Genomic DNA, 17,126 nt, shown 5'->3' with positions numbered 1-17,126 from the left:
AGTGATGGATCCATTACAGTGATGGACAAGGTCCTCGGGTGGAGGTTCTAATATCCTAGTAACGTGATCTGGGGAAGGACGTCGACAGAGTACTTTCTGCCTATATTCCTTGTCGACTGCGAATTTGTAGAGGTCGCCGTCCAAGGAATCTATGTCCTGGAGCATTTGCACATACAGCAACCGATCAGATACCTTTAACCGGTTTCGAATGGTCTGAAGGGTTGGATAACCCTAACGCTTGGGATCGGGATCTTCCATCGGCAGTTAGCCCAGAAATCTGGTACTGAAATAATGCCGACCTTCATTTTGATGGCAAAGACCAATCTTCTCTCGTGAATGATGACAAGAAGACGTCTGATGTTGAGAGCTGCCGCTATCTGCGTGTTCCTTGGTGCAGGAAGAAGCCGAAATTTCCATATGGCCCACTTCAGTAGCCAGAATTCCCCCGCGAAAATCCGTCTAAAATGGGTCGTAGCAGTTGAAGTCCAGACTTCGGCGCCATAGAGTATGACCGGATAAACACGTCTTAATATATCTGCACCCAACAGCCTGGTCATGGACATGCATTAGTTGTTGTTTAATCATCCACCGGAGTCGACAGAACTTTATTTGCAGGTGGTCTGTGCGGTGGAAAGGAAAGCTTTTGATCAAAAATAACGCCCAGATGTGTATGTTGTTGGATGCCAGAAATCGAATCGTTGTTAGAAAACTACGAAGTCAGACGTTCTCGATTGGATTCATATCTGGAGAATTACGCAGCAGCCTGGCTAGATTTTAGAAATCTTCAGAATGTTTTCGAACCATTCAGAAACAATATTTGAAAGGTGAATAGTTGCGTTGTAGTCTTGAAAGGATCCATCGCAATTCGGGTGAAAATGAAGCATTTCAGGGTAAACTTGGTCGGATACAACAGAAAGATAGTCATTGGAGTCAGCCTTTCGACCGTATTTCCAACATATGTCGTGCCATAATACCACCTCCAACTGCTTGAGTGATGTACCCGAGAAAGTCAGGGTTCGTGGCTTCAATTAGGTTCACGCCACACTTCCATCCTACCATTGGTGCAAAAATGTAAATTGAGTTTTGTCAAACCACATGATCTTTTTCCCACCGTTGCACAGTCCAGTCCAGGCTTGGCATTGGCAACACCGCTTCAGTCGAATTTCTTCTTTTGTTTTTTTTTACAGAAAGAAGATTTCATATAGGAAATACCAAATCCCAGATTTTTCAAATTCTGTAGCACAATTCGGTTGGAAATGGGTCTTTTCTTCCTGAATTGAATTTTTCAGTCATTTGCTACACACTGGAACTTTTACTCTGACACAAAATTCGCTTTGAGTTCCTGCGATCTCGTTCTTGAAGTACCGTCTTTCTTCCGGAATTCTTCTTTTTAGAGCTGCTTTCTCCTTCCAGCTTGTACTCACTGCATACTTTTGAAATAGTGGGTTCGACACACCAATGATTTCCTTTATTTTCTCAATTGTAATTTCTGCTAAACGTGCTCCAACAATAACACGTTTCTGAAAATTGGAAATATCACCAGTCTTCCCCATCGGATCGCCTAAGAAGCGCCATGAAAGGGTATGATATTTATCCAATACCAAGAAACTCGTGATCAAACTATATAACAACTTACATCTGCGTACCGTGTGTGAGAGAGAGAGATAGATCTTTAATGCAACTAAATGAATACAATGTAAATGAAGTTGCAATTTTCTCGTCCCGTCACATCCAGACCCTCACGTCAGAATAATTGTACAACATCAAGAATTCCCTGCAGAATATATCCTCACCTGGGGGCCTCCCTCATGGAGGTGTTTTATCAGCTTTGCTGTTCGCTGCTGCCCTAGAACATTTTCTAGCACAGAACCATAATTTTATCTCTTATGCCACAATATTAAATATTTTGTTATCTCTAACGAAAGAGCTCTTGTGTCCATTGGTAATATCCATGCCAACGTTAAGCTTTATGAATTGCAGTCATACTTGTCTAAAATAGGTTTATGGCTAAATTCTGACAAGTCAGCACACTGGCAATAACTAACAAGAAGATAACGAATCAAATCGAATTATCTATTAATGGAATACAGGTTAAGAAAATCAGCTCATACTCTTAACCTAGGAGTGATGTGGGACGAGGGCTCACCTTCCAAAGGCATTTTCAGAATACCAGATCAGAAACTCTTGCTGCCATATGGGCTGTAAGACAGGAGATAGCTGGGACTCGAAACCAGCCACTAGTGACCCAATACATCCAAAAATGTATTGTGCCCGTATCCCCTTTATGCTTCAGTAATTTAGTCCTCTTCCCCAAATATTAGGAAGTTTCTCATCCTGGAATACTGGGTGCTTCGGTGGTTGAACTGGATTGCTGGGAAGCCAGTTACAATTTCAAAAGATATATACTGTATAAAAACTTAAACGTAGATCCGTGGATTCAGATGGTCACCCTACGTAACATCTGCACTCTAGCAGAACTTTTGACTGGGAGTTTAGACGCCCCTCAAATTGAAAACTTGTGGTGAGGCCTCGCCCGGAACCTGCATCCACTACCCTCGTTGTCTCCCTAGCGCTCTCCATAGCCCGGACGGAATAAGGCAAATGTTTCCTGTCAATACTCTGGAGCTCTTTAGAGACTTCCTGTAAGTTCTGTCATTACAGTACCCGGACAAGTACTGTATTGATAAAACTTACAGGAAGCTCATTGCAGCGGATCTGTTTACTAAACTACAAATACAGTAAAGAACGTAATTCAAGAAAGAAGAGTACTCATAGCAGAAGACTTCGAGTACCCATGAACTCATAAAAATCTGAACTAAACACTTTAATAGGTCTTCAAAATACTCTTAATGGGGCTGACGATATTCCTCTTTGGTCAACAGAATGACTATCAGATTCAATTCTTAGAGTAAATGATTTTGTAATTTTTCTATGTATGTGTTGATTTCTGTATTTGTGTAATTTTTCCATTTTATGTATTTTGAGATATTTTATTCTGTTATTCTCTAATAAGTGTTGTTGGATGTATGTATGGGCCACCCTCCTAGATAATTTCTGTACAGGGATGTTTGTTTAATAGACTGATAATAATTTTATGAACTAATCATTATCAGGAGAGGAATCTTTCAGGGAGATGCCCTGAGCGCACTGTGGTTTTGTCTAGCACTTAACTCGCTATCCATCATGCTCAACAGCAGCAAGTATCGATATAACCTCAAAGAAGGAAGGAAAAACCTGTACACCCTCACCTACCGGATGTACATGGATGATATCAAGCTGTACGCGGAAACCGAGAAGCAACTCCAGCAACTACTCCGGATCACCGAAGAATTCAGCAATGATATCAGGATGGAATTTGGTCTAGACAAATGCAAGACCCACTGATTGCACCAGGAAAATTAAGTAGACCGAAACTATCATTGCAGACTGGTAAACGGATCGAAGCCATGGTAGAGGGAGAGACATACAAATATCTGAGTGTGATGCAGGCTCAGTAGTTAGAGCACAAGAAAATCAAGGCCTGCCTGACCGAAAAATGCTATCAGAGACTCAGAAGCCTGCTGAAAGCAAAGCTGAACGGAGGGAACACAGTTAAAGCCATAAACACATATGCAGTTCCAGTACTAACATACTCCTTCGGTGTCGTAGATTGCACTAACACCGAGCTGGAGGATATCACGAGAAAGACAAGGTCATGATGACCAAAAGCTGCCAACACCACCAGAAGTCAGCCGTGGAGAGACTGATAATAGCTCGGAAAGAGGGAGGAAGGGGCCTGATAGACCTCATCGAGCAACAGAAAACAGCGATTGCTAACCTAAAGGATTACTTCCAGAAACACACAGCAGCACTCTACCAGGCCATAAGGAAGATAGATAAGTGATATACCCCACTCAACCTAAGCGAGGAGTCCCCTCCTGTCCAAACGGTACAAGAAACAAAGATAGAAAGATGGGAAAAGGAGACACTCTATGGCAGACAATACAATAACCACTAAAAATAGCACAGATAAAATTGCTTCCAATGTATGACTCACAAGCGGGACGCTCTTCCCCGAGACTGAAGGTTTCATGCTGGCCATCCACGACCAGGTATTCAATACCAGAAAATACATCGCCAAGGAGCCCGGAGTGTCTGATGAAACATTTCGACGATGCCACCTGGCCTCAGAAACGATCCAACACATCACCGCGGGATGCAAGGGGATCACCCAGACTGAGTACACTCATAGACAAGACCAGGTAGCCACGATAATACATCAGAATCTAGCGAGGAAATACCAGTTGAGCGAAGAAAGTGTACTACAAGTAAGAACCCCAGGCAGTACTAGAGATCCGGACTTGCAAACGGTACTGGAACCGCGCCATAATAACGGATAAGACAATCCCGCACAACAGACAAAACATAACCCTTGTGAACAAGAAGGAAAAGTCTACCTATCTGATTGACACAGCGGAACCGAAAGCTGGCAACCTCCAGAAAATCCATGAGGAAAAAATCAGGAACTACACGAACTTAAGATAGGAGGTCAAAGAGATGTGGCATATGGAACAAGTAAGGAACATCCCGAACAACCACAGGTATGGTGCCAAAGACCCTACATAACATCCTAGCAGCAATAGGCTTCCCATCGAACACCTACAAGGAACTCCAGAAAGTCGCAATCCTGAACACCTGTAGGACAGTCAGACAGTTCCTCGACCAACAGTAACACCAGACATAACAACTACCCTGTGTACTTGGTAGCAATCCTCGTCACGAGGTAGAACCTCCAATCGGGGAGAAATAATATGAAGAGCAACGATTATAATAATAAAAAGAATAGATAATCAGTTATGTGCACAATGATGTAAAAATGTTGATCTCGAGTCCGTTTCTACCAATTGTAAAAGGTTTCTAATTTTTCGGTCAGTGAGTGTAGAAGGTCCTAACGGTAATACAGTTGTTTTTTTCGCAGCGTGACTGAGTTAGCTGGTCTTGGGCGAGGATTGCATGGTTTTGTCTTCCAGGAACACAAGCAATATTTATCAAAGATTGACAGCTATTTCAGGCGTAAAATATACTGATGTAGTGAGTTACTCTGGCGCTTAACACACAGCAAACAGACCTTCAGAAAAATGAAATTCCAGGAAAACTGAATACAGGAAATAGTCACTCTTTGAAAATTTGCATTCTTAGAGGTATAGTTGACTGCCGGTCCTCGTTATGTACATAACGTACTTGTTTAGTCAGGAAAATTCAGTATTTAGCAATAGAGATATAACACGCATAGAAATGATGAAAATGATTCACACCATTTTTGTCATTATTGTTTGGACTGAGTCATTTTTGGTATTCTGGATCAAGGCCGTGTACAATGCGATGCAACAACAGGATTTCACTCCACCTGGCGTATTTCGTAATAGAGAGAAATAAGGTGATTATATATTCGATACCATGCATCTTCCAGGATGTGGGAGTTGTAAATTTTCAAAACCCAAAAGTTTCATCTACGGCTTTATCGTTGCGTGACGAGCTGAAATGTAAGCGTCCGGATGTTGCTCATCTTTCATGAATCCTTTTTACTCCGGGAACACTCTAGCATTATATCAGAATGCATATTTACAGCCAAGTTGTTAGGCTTGAAAGCAGGGGTAGTAGATTATGTGCATTCGCTATTCGAAAAGTGTGTTCTAATGCACGGCCCACTGAGATAGCGCAGTGGATATAATCACCATCCTACCATGAAAGTTGCGGTTGAATCCCATCAGTTTAGTGTCGCTAGGAAGGGATCGAAATGAAGTTATAAGTAATTAATAGCGACTTTCAATTTTATTATAGAGAAGGTTCTCGAAGAGCTTGCTGATTACTGAGAGAAGTACGATCGGTCTATATGACTCAGGGAGGTCTCGTGGCTTGGTTGGGTTTTTCAGTATGAGTCTGACTTTTCCAATCTCCAGTTACGAGGAAAGTGGCCTGTAGAGAGGCAGCGATTAAATAAATTTAAGATGAGGTCCGGGATATATTCTACCGCCTTTTTGACAATCTCAGGTTCAAGGTAGTCCCCTCCAGGCGTTTTCCTGTTTCGCAATTTGGTCACTGCCAGAAGGAGTTCTGCATGAGTGAAAGGGGGCTCCTGGAGAGCGGTTTGTGGTTCTTTTCGCAGAGCTGGAACTGTTCTGGAGAGTTAGGATCCATTTGAAGAAGAAAGGTAACATCCAGAATTCCATTTATTGATTCATGCCACGTCTGTGCCCATGGGTGTTTTAATGGCTGGTATCACCTCCCCTCTGGATAGTTTATTGGTTGTTATTTTGCATTAAACTCCCCCGGGGGTCAGTATTTCCAACAGTGGAGACCCGGTTCTTCCAAGACTGTTTCTTCTTTTTTCTTATTAGAGCAGTATATTCGTTCCTGACCTCACGATAACGCTGTCTTAGGGCTTCCACTTCAGTTTTCAACTGGATTGAAAACTCGTAACATCATATTTGCGTTAATAAAAATTCCACCTAATGTTAACTGCTATTTGGCCACTGTGTCTTTTAAGCTGGTCATTTATCTTGTCAAATTCGTCTCTTCATTGCATATTCCATACGGTGCCACAAGTGCCAAAATTTTGGTCACTCACGGACATGTCGAGGAGACTCAATCTGCCTATACAGTGGATCAAATGGTCACATTGCCCAAATTGTAAATACAACCATCTTGCTTACTTTAAGTTTCTAACATCTTGAAAATTGTGAAGTTCCAAGAGACCACAGTTCCAAAATTGCAATTTACAGAAATTCAAATCTAATGTCAATAAGTATCTACTTAAGGTTCAACCCATGCACGTTACTTAAGTATTATACACTGTGCTGCCGCTTTATTAGGTACACCTACCTAATAGCGTGTTGAGCCTCCTTTAGCTTTCAAAACAGCCTGAATTCGTCTAGGCATGGATTGAACAAGAAGCGGAAAACATTGTGCAGGAATGGAGTACCATGCCGACATGAGTGTATCACACAGTTCTTTCAGATTCGACGGAGGTGTAGGCCTGCAGCGAAGAGCCCTTTCCAGCTCATCCCAAAGATGTTGCCGACCGGGCTAGCCGAGTGGGTAAAGTACCTGCCCGGCAACCCAAAGGTCGCGGGTTCGATTCCCGCCTCGGGCTTGGATCAAAGTACTGCAAAAACCTTGGGAGGTGCAATATGGCCACAGAAGCCGATGCGCCAACAACTATCAAATCAAAATCAATCAAAAAAAAAAAAAAAAAAACCAAAGATGTTCAATAGATTAAGATCCGTGGACTGAGCGGGCCAATGCAGCAAAGAAAAGTCATTGTCATGTTCCTGGAACCATTCCATAGTGATTCGGACTTTGTGCACCGGCGCATTATCCTGCTGTAAGTAACCATCTGACTAAGGATAAACTGTCAACATGAACGGATGCGCTTTGTCAGCAACAATGTTTAGGTTGGTTGGTTAGTTAGTTAGTTATTTGGTTTTTAGGAGCATTAGCAACTAAGGCCATATTGCTCCGGGATATGCGGTGGTCATTCCTTGACCTTTCCACATCCTCCGTATTTGGTGGTGACGGGCTCGAACCTCGGTCTAATCAAGAAACCTGTGCTACGCACTGCTGCTCCTTCCCACCTGGCTACGGAGGCGCCTAATGTTTAGGTACGAGTGGCATTCAGACGTGAATCTATGGGTATCAATGGACCCAACGTGTGTCAAGAAAACATTCCCCACACCATAACACTGCTCCCCACCACCTTGCACAGTCGTCAGACATGGCGGGGTCCATGGATTCATGTTTTTGCCAAATTCTGAGCCTTCCATCAACATGATGCACCAGGAAATTCAACTCATCAGACCAAGCAACTGTTTTCCAATCGTCGATAGTCCAGTGCTGGTGTTGCTGTGCCCACAGGAGGCGCGATGTGGCCGTCGGCTGTTGCACCCCATTCGCGACAAAGTGCGACTAGTGGTCCGTTGCGATATTTTGTTCTGCCCACAAAGGTTGTATTCTGACGTGATGTGCGACATTGTGGCCCGTCTGTTTGCTTGCACAATTCTAGCCATCCTCCTCTGACCTCTCTCTCATCAACAAGCGATTTTCTTCCACAGGAGTGCCGTTGAGAGGATGTTTTCTGTTCGTTGCACCATTCTGGATAAATCCTTGAAACTGTGGTGCGTGAAAAGTTCAGAAGAACTGCCGTTTCAAGGATGCTTTGTCCAGCACGTCTTGCACCTACTACCATGCCACGTTCGAAGTCCGTTAGATCACTCCTTTTCCCCATTCTTGCTACGGTTTGTACGCTTGATTGATACTAGAAAAGTTGTTCTGCTGAATTTATATCCACAACTGTGGTCATGTGACTTGCAACGTTGTGGGACAAATCATTTGTGTGCACAGCGGGGGTGTACCTAATAAAATGACAGCGCAGTGTAGATTTTAATACTTCTCGTGATTGGGGTTTTCATAGAAAAAAAAAATCTTTCGTTACCGAGACGACAGCTAAGCTTTACCGGTTTAGAACTTGCTCGGAAGTAACTGCAACTTATGGACACGAATGAATGAATAATCAGAAAGAACCACTTGTAGAGATCCACGCAGAGTGGTGTATGGATATACTGGTCGTTCCACCTTACCGAAACCAGAAAAGAAAAAAACAGTTCACAGCTCTCTCATAGCCGTGCTCTCTAGGCTAATCCTCTTGCAGACATTCTGGGAAGCTGTAGCTTGGAATTAGAATAACTTAGATTTTAATTATTATTATTAGAATAACCCTTGTCTCAGAATATCTTTCGAAGTGGACTAACTTATTTCTGCATATGGGAGATTTTATCGGTCATCAACATCTCCGGCACAGTTGAACTGAAGTTCCAGGTGCCGATATCCTTAGCTGCGTATTTAACGAGATATTCGCAATTAATGATTGATGACTTCACTTCAGTGTTGGGCAACTTGCATTGAAATGGAAGGTCAAAAGGGTATTTCCGTGCCAATTACTCATGCGCAGAAGCAGTATACTCAGTCGCAGTATACAAACCGTATTTTGGACAACTTTAACTTATCGGCTGTTAAGAATTTCAAAGGGATCCATTCCATCTCGTGAAGAAAACGAATATGTAAATGATGGAAGACCTGATCTTGACAAAATAGAACACGTGGCTAATGAGTACTGTGACATACACCTAATGTTGGGATGGTGTCGAAGGATTGCACATTTGGTTCTGCTCGTGCATACATGCAACCATATACAGGCTGACGGCATCCTGATGCCAACGACAACAAGAATATCGTAAGATTTGCGCAGACAACATTGGACCGCTCAACGTGAATACCAGTTGTGGTCATCACCATCTATGGGATCTTTCCATTTGGTTAAAAGAAGACGAATATTTGAACCTTCATTAGATAATCACAGTCTTGTTGCGTTAAATACCGAGATCACACCCGCATGCATATTTTACAGGAACCACTTCGGCCATTGATCTCTCAATCTGTTCTCCAACTCTGGACAGCGCTTAATGATCGGCACAACAACGACCACTTTCCAATCATGTACAAACTTCAAACAAAGTCTCGTGGCAAGCAGTGCAATAACGGATAAATTTTCTAAGAAAGACCGATGTTTCCATCCCATTGTATCTCTTTTGATGAGGAAACTCCCACTCTTTCTCCATAGACAATGAACTGGGTATATTACAACATGTTCTTAGCTACAGCTATCGCTGCTGTTCAGCAATTTTCTTAGTTCGTGGAATGGTGCTAACAACATAACAAAATATGAAAAGAATAAAGCATGGAACCTGTTTCCTTGGGTACCTTGCCTCCGTTACCCTTATCAACTACAAGAATGATTAAAGCGATGATTAATCAAAATCATGTGGTTTTGGACGAAACAGGTCTTCATTAGACCTTATGGTTGAAAAAAAAAACCCAGTCATATCAGTGCCACCCAAGAATTAACCTCATCTGCCTTTGTGTACATGGTCGGACAATCAAGTTTGAGATCAGGATTCTAAAAATTTATTTTTAATCATACAACCATAAACAGTTGAAAGGTTTCGAAGTATTCTTCCCCTAATTCGACGCACTGTGTCGAGCACATCGTCTTGATTCACATTTGGAAAAAGCCAAAAGTCGCACGGATCCAGATCTGACGAATTGGGAGGGTGATCCATGATGGTAACTTGTTTCTGAGAGAAAAATTCAGAAACAGTGAACGATGAGTGTACCGGGGAGCGTTCATGGTACAAAATCCATAACCACAAGTCCCGTCTTTTTCTTTTGACTACTGCGTGCATTCTCTTCAGCACTTCCAGATACAATTTCCGATTGACCGTACATCCCTCCGACAAAAATTCGCAATGAACGACGCCCTGAATGTGGGAAAAAAAAAAAAAAAAAAACAGATCAGCATTTTCGTTTTTGATTTTGACATTCGAGCTTTGCCTAGTCTGGGTGGGTTTGATGTTCTCCATTCAATCGATTTGCTTCGGGATTGTACTGATAACACCAACTTTCATCCCTCTGATAGCACGAGTCAGAAATCATCTTCTTCGATTGGTACACACAATTCTTGGTACAATTTCAGCCGCCGTTGTCTTTGTTTCAACGTCAGCAGGCGTAGATGGAACCAACTTCGCTGTCCAGTTTTTCCTGTAAAATTTAAGGAACCGTTTCCCTGTTCATATCGAGTTCTGCAGCCAACATGACACATGCTAATCGATGATTGGACCTCACCAGTGTTACAAGTTTCTCAACGTTTTCGTCCGAAGACTTGGTAACCAGCGCGCCACAGCCTTCGTCGTCTTCCACTGCTTCTCTTCCTTCACGAAACCTTTGGTGTCACTTCATAACATTACTTTTAGACATGGAGGACTCACTGTGTGCTTGTCTTATAATTTCCAACCTTCTCACATTTGTTCTTTGCTCGGTCATTCTTTCCCCTTTTAACTTTTAAAATAATGCACTCGTTAGGAATGAATATTTAATATTAAATTTTCTGTTTGTACTCCAGGCGACCACCATGAATTCACAAGATGGAGAATACAAGAAACATCGTCGTATTTAACCGTATTAGTCACGCGGACTTCAATAACGGTCATTCAATCGCCTATACGTCTGCATCCTCATCTGCCCCTTCTAATTTAGTTTCCATCAATGCAGAACTAACTTTTTTTGTTAGTTGTTGGAGCATCGGCTTCTGTGGCCATATTGCACCTCCCAAAGTTTTTGCATTTTATATATTGATCCAAGCCCGAGGCGGGATTCGAACCCGCGACCTTTGGGCTGCCAGGCAGGCACTTTACCACCCGGCTAGCCCGGTGGGCACTAACTTTGTCTGATATACTGATAATTACTTCATCCCACAAAAAGCTTGTAAATAACAATGGAATTTACTGTGGCAAACCTCAAATAAATAAACTGCTCCAGATTGAAGAAGAACTTCAGCTGTGGAACTTTGGCTTCAGGCAGAACAATCACCAAGTAGTGGAAAAACAGGTCCACTGCTCGCTGGAAGTTCTGGCCTAATGTAGATCCTGCCACTCCACACTTAGAGAAAGTCATAGTCTACAGGATTTAATTCTTTGTCTAACTTTAAAACTGTCTGAACTTTGAGAGGACGATGCAAATTTCTCAGAATTTTCACTTATTTAAAAATAACTCAATATTTTCGATCGCATCACAAAAGACACAGTTTGGACCTTCAGTTCTCGTGCTGTTAAACCACCACCAGCAATACTAACTGGGCAGAAAAGACCAGAGTTTGAATCTCGTCAACGATGAATGGAAATTCTGGGAACCTTTTTCTCAACGAGTTAGCTGGTCTCAGGCGACAGTAGCGTGATTTTTCCTCCCGGAAACTCCGGTTTTTCGTCCATGGAATGCAGAACGCGCAGACAATATGTACGGCTCAATATGGACTAAGCTACTGATGACTTAAAACTCTACAGCACTGCGCTTGTAACCACTGTCTCTGGAGGGTGGGGTGGGGAAGAAATGACTATGCTATAATTTGTATTTAATTAAACCGTACGAGCTTGGAACATCGTCTTTTAATCACATATTGCCTCCGCTCGCTCGTTCCAGATGACATCAGCGAAGTGCCGCTTGGGTGCAGTCACATGTCACCACTCGTACGGCACCAACACACGCACAAGGATACAGCGGTGTCACCAGGAGCGATTGCAAGAAATTGTCTCCATTAGTGAACTTCAAGCAGGTGTGGCGGCGGTAGAAACAGAAGTTCCTCAAAACGCTCGATGCAGCGCGGTTAAATACTCCGTTTGGACCACGTGATCGGCACACCCGAATTCGATATCGGGCAAAACACACGCGTCGTCCTTCCCTACACCCACACACCGAGATGCGTTCGTGTCGAACTGATTTTCAGCCGTATCCTCGCACGCTCGTCCTCTCCCCGCACACGCGAGTTTTGTGACACGTCTTCAGAAGCGATTGGTCGTCTGACGTGACGTCATTATACTTAAACGCGCAGTTTCGTCGGCATGCAGATACTCGAAGCGTGCTCGTCCACGTGGGAGTAGCCTCCAGTTGGGAAGTAACAGGTACGGCATCTCTAGCTATCTGATACAACGTTTATGGCAGACGATGATCGATTTCAAGTGAAAGGTAGGTGTCGCACCGACAACTTAGGTCTGTTACGCCAGCAACCGATTAATGTTTAATAACTGACGCGCAAAAACGTTAATGCAACAAACGTAGGTTGCGATTGTTACGTTTCCCTGTCTTCCTTTTCTTCACCGTCTTCTGCCAAAATTATTTTCCGGAATTTAATAGTTAACAAAGAATAAAGTAATTCTAATTTCTCTGCGTTAAAGATGTTTTAAGTATAGCAAAATTTTCCATATCGATGACGTAACCATCGTTTAACCCTTTTATTTGTGCACCAACTAACTCGCAACAGTGCGTTACAAAATGGATAGTTTCGATCTTTCTAAACGTCTGCATAATTCCATAGCAGCTGTAACTATTCTGCGGCTTGGTTTAACTATTATAATTAAAAAATAAACTGTCTCGGGAAGAAGCAGACGATCCCGTTTCTGTTTTATTTTTGAGACGGTAGTCATGACTACGGTAACCAGTAAGCAGACGACACACGCTTCGCTCGCAGCTGTGTAGAAAAGCAATTTACAAAATGTTGGGATGAAAATGCTGTTTTAAAATACGTCTGCAAAACGTTCCACGCGTCGCGAGGTACTACAGTGAATCAGCAAATCGCACGAATTAAAATACTTTGACTGGACATGCGCATTTCAATCTTTCCATTCTCATAAAAAAAAAGTAAAGCAGATTTAATGTTTAGAATGACTTATTTTTATTTTAAATTCGGGATACCAAGATAGATTCGTGTCTTGTAAGGTTTGTTATGTAGCATTATTGCTATAAATATACAAACACTCCAATTGGTAGTCCTTCACACGCATGGCAGTGTGCACTCCTCCTTCCTTCCACAGACACAACAGGTGGTGTTCCTCTACAAAATTCAGTCACTGCTATGTTAATATTGGCGTACTTGAACAGCAGCGTACTCAGAGCTGATCATTCCTGAGTTTCAAAATAAGAAGATTTCTTATGACAGACATGTCTGTTGATAGAAATCAGAAGACCGGCTGTCAGTTAAGTAACCACAAAACATAACCACAAGCACTGGTAATGTTAAGTGATCTATTGATAGGTTAGATTTTCGCTGTTTGATGACCAACTTCTGTATGCCCTGTCCTGATTTTGAAGACATTTCTATTCAATTTGTGGTCCACAGCGATGTCAGCCACTGCATATAAACTGGCATCTGCACCACTTTCAAACAGATGTCCTCTTTAAAAGATGACACTGCTATTACAGCGTGTTTCAATACTAACTGGTCCCTCATCAGACAGCAGATGAGGATAATGACAACACGTAGTCAAAGCAGATGTAAAGAATTGTTCCATGTTTCGCCTCTATACGAAATCAGTTTTTAAAGCTGTAATATAGCTAACGATATCTATTGAAAGTAGTGCAATACCAGGGCAACTCGCTTCAAAAGTACGTTTGTCTGCTATGGGAATTGAGACCATTGCATTATTCACGTATTTTGAATTGTGTTACCCGCAAAAATAAATTAAAGGACAGCATAATCATTAATATTTGTTGAAATGTGCTCCACTGAAACTGTCCAACCACCAGATAGCTCCTATTTTTTTTAATCCGGAAATTTTTAAATTCTGGAACTTCTACATCCTTGCAGTTGCAGCATTTTAAATAGTTTAGAAATATACTGTAGACACACACACACACACACACACTGATTTGTCTTTGCATTAGCAACACCCCATATGTAGGTATAGACTATTCTGTGAGGCTGATGAAGGCTCAAAGTCGGGAACAGCTGATATAAGATTGTAGTTCGCGCACGTAGCGATCAGTTTTTGAGTGTCTGGGAGGAAGAGCGGGTCGGCGTCGAGGATCTAGCCGACTTCGAACGTGGAATGATTATGGTGGCAAGCAGAACCAGCTCATCTGCGCATGTGTAATATGTCTTCAAATTGCGTGTGTTCTCTGGTCGAAAACTCATCCAGAAAAACAGGAAAAGGGGGAACTTGTCCACGCCTGAGGCTGATTAACTCAGCCTCAAAAAGTTCGTCTAGTCATTCACGGATTCGAATCCGGGCTTTTTCCATACAGTTTCGGGAGGACCACTTTGCTATCGCACGGTAGTCGACATGATTAAGTGATCCCTCCCATTCTGTGGTGCTACAAGTCCATCGTCACTGGTTGAACAGCATTCGAATAACCAACCAAAGGTCACGCTTTGGACAGCCATGTGCAATCAACGCCGATCGGGAGCGTTGTGTGACCCTAATCATCCAATACAACGTAGGAACAGCATGACCAATATCCATGTGGACTCAATATCCATGACCAATATCCATATAGCAGCAAAACTGCTAAGAACAGGTAGGTGTGGGAGTACTATTGGGCGCCGTGAATTGTGTATTGTTATTTTGTTTGTATTTTTCATCTGGCCAGTTAGTTACTGGAAGGCACCTTCACCATGAACTCAGCCTTCCAGCATCCGTTCAGGTGCAAGGAAGCGGGATCAGGACAGGAGGGCGGTCTGCTGAGGAGGACCTCCCTTCCAGCACAACAATAAGTGAGAGACTCCAAGAAATGTAGGGGAAGTTTAGAGGATTGTAATTAGACAGGAAGGTGAAGTGGGGATCTTAGAGGAGGAAGTCTTCTAGGAGAGCAGAAATAAGGAAACCAGTAATGAAATGGAACCCTATAGTAGGGGAGTTGGGTTACAGACACAGAAGTAGAGCAAAAAAGCTGGGTGTAAAGGAAGGAACCGCCATAATGTCACTGTCCCCAAGAAAAATCTTACCCGTAAAGAAGAGTTTGCATTGGAGTGGAAAGAACTCAAAGCCGAAAATCGCATGTCGAGAGTCCTCGGCATCAAAAGGCAATCCAGTGATGGCATCTCTTTAGAGATTATAAGAAATCACAACCTATAGTTCCAGGTGTTTGTTTGATATAAGGCTGCTGTTTTTGTCCTAAGAAGGCAGTGGCATTAAGCGGTCGTCGTCTTCGTTGGAATAAGTTGGTAGAGAAGGACAAAAAGGCAATAAAAAATTTCTTCTAGGATATTATTCACACGGTTTAGTGTTACATGATAAACGGCACCAGAGGTTTCCCCAAGTGCATTCTGTGTCGTATACAAACTCTGTAAAGGCCGCAGAGCGTGGGTCAGTGTCTTTGTATCCACATGGATTCTACGTTAGACATTAGCTCGTTTAGGCTGTGGCAGTCGACGGCCGTCAAGGGTACCCATGCTCACTGCGAGTCACAAGAAACTGCCTTACAGGGATCGTCAGCGCCATTACTGGACCACCGATATGGGGGATATCTGTTGCGTTGCGTCTTCTGACGAATATTGGGTCCAGCTCTATTATGCTCATGGGCGTATCTGCATTTGGAGGAAGTAGCGTGGAGCCATGGCACCTGGATGCGTTGTGGTGTTATGGTTTGGGGACTGTTTTCATAGCATGCTCAGGCTCTTCTGATCGCCGTTAATCAACGGTTCAATGGAAACTTCTACCTTTCTTTCATGATGACGGCATATCCAGAGAATGGTTGATTGGTTGTAGGATTTTAGGTGCATCAGCATTTTTGGTCAACTCATCGTGACCTCAACCCCAGGCGCGATAGTGAGGTGATCGACCAATCTCAATACTACTATCACTGCCTATGGTTAGAGTTCCTGAATATATCCAGCTGTTACAAAGTTTTAAATCGCAGTAGAGATACAAGACTACGCCCAATTTTGGAGTCAGTAGTATTGAAACACGACAAACGCTGGAGGCAATCCCATAGGCGCCGCGCACCAACAACAATCTTCTGATCTGGCCCAGTGAATGACCGAACACTCTCGCGCTCATGTACGCGCTCTCCCAGTCATCTGATCACGCACAACATATTTAGTATAATTTATTCCATTCCTAACGTTTTATGTTCTGTTTGCATTTCTGTTGAGGAAGGGGATCGTTAAATTTAATAAGCTTTTGCTTATTAAATTTACTTTAGTTACTGCTTCCACTGACTCCACTGTATTCTTATTAACTTCTTCTAAACTTAGACCATTTTGCACCGTATATAATTATGTCTGTATTCTGTGGTCAATTTTCGGTTTGCTAGACCAAAAACCTGAGTTTCTCGGGAAAAAAAAGCATGCTATCCACCTGAGAACGATCAAACCAACCACGTTATGAAAAACACCAATAAAAATTCCTCGCGTCATCGACAGGTTTCGAACTCAGTTGCAAGTTCTGACATCTAGTGGTTGTACAGTGGCCTTAATTTACGTACTGTAGGGTGAACTGTTTTGTGAGAGGCATAGTGGAAGATTGAGCAACAATATAGACAAAAAGCAATACTTAAAGTTATTTTTTTTTTTTTGTCATCGCTTATTGAATGGGATTCTGTGTGATCGGCACTTTAAAGTTATCTTCAGTGAGACATTAACGTTAGCTTCAGGAGTCCCACAGGTCTCGTCTTTGTGCCCACTGCTGTTTAATGTGTATTTAAACGATTTACCTTATAAGTTGGTTAGTTCACATGAATACTAACCAACAGCAAAAGTTTAAAAT

General features: G+C 42.6%; 1 protein-coding gene across 1 annotated transcript in view; it reads left to right on the top strand.

Moving 5' to 3' along the window:
• Positions 1-12,517: 12,517 nt before the first annotated feature.
• LOC150085832 (uncharacterized) overlaps positions 12,518-17,126 on the top strand; it is a 101,643-nt gene continuing 97,034 nt past the window's right edge. Inside the window, exon 1 of the mRNA XM_090374265.1 lies at positions 12,518-12,609. The gene's annotated coding sequence lies outside the window, so the exon portion shown is untranslated. The remainder of the gene's footprint in view (positions 12,610-17,126) is intronic.

This window comes from Mastigoproctus giganteus, chromosome 5, assembly GCF_048544385.1.
Source record: "Mastigoproctus giganteus isolate SK-2022 chromosome 5, ASM4854438v1, whole genome shotgun sequence".
NCBI lineage: Eukaryota > Metazoa > Arthropoda > Arachnida > Uropygi > Thelyphonidae > Mastigoproctus > Mastigoproctus giganteus.
The sequence above is the reverse complement of the archived record's forward strand: the minus strand, read 5'-3'. Positions and strand labels throughout refer to the sequence as shown.